Source organism: Anguilla rostrata, unplaced genomic scaffold (genome assembly GCF_018555375.3).
Source record: "Anguilla rostrata isolate EN2019 unplaced genomic scaffold, ASM1855537v3 scaf0978, whole genome shotgun sequence".
Classification (NCBI taxonomy): Eukaryota; Metazoa; Chordata; class Actinopteri; order Anguilliformes; family Anguillidae; genus Anguilla; species Anguilla rostrata.
In genome coordinates, this window is record NW_026986336.1 from 24,241 (window position 1) to 25,104 (window position 864).

Sequence of the window (864 nt, forward strand, 5' to 3'; positions counted from 1 at the left end):
GGGAAACAAGTCCGTTTCTCAGAAATCATCTGATGTTTTCAACCAGTCAGGGACGAGCTACTTTTCATCTATTCCGGTAATTTCCAGCACAGGATTTTTCATGCAGCTTATAGGATATCACATGTTTTACAGTCAGAAAAGATCATGTTAAATATTTGTGTAATTAATTAAATGAGAGTCTTGACCCTTGATCTCTTTAAGTATCTATACCATGCAAAGTTACAGGCTATCATGTGGTTCAGTCAGTATAGCTATTCAAACAGGAGTAAAAGATAATTTGCTTTTCTTATTTATGAAATATTGATGCATGGAAAGTATACATGTGCCAATTCACATTTTTGGAAAAAGTATGGGAAAATATTATTATATAAAATGATTCACATTTTGCACAAACATATAGAATAAATAAAAGTATAATAAAGTGACTTGTAACAAGCTCCCTTAACATGGTAAGCAAACACGGTTCAAGCTGCAGTACTGGCACAAATACGCTGAAAAAACCCTGCATTTATTAACAGAATTTGATGATTTTTGCAATATTTTGCAACAATTTCTCTTTTTTGCAGATACATGTAATATGTAATCAAGATAATATCAACAGAAATTAAGAAATAATTAGAATTTGTGATAAACAAGTAATAACACTGTCCTTTATGTATTAGTTAATACATACATGATTGAGCAGTCTGTCTTATTGTTGGACATTTTAGAATCAGCTTGAACATGTATTTATTTGTCCAATGTTTTCTACATAAAATGCTAATACTCATGCAAAGAAAACCCTTTTTTGGCTTTTATGCTTTGTTCTTAGATTACTGATGGTTACATCAGTGATCTGCAGGGGTGTTCTTAAATGCTGCCAGT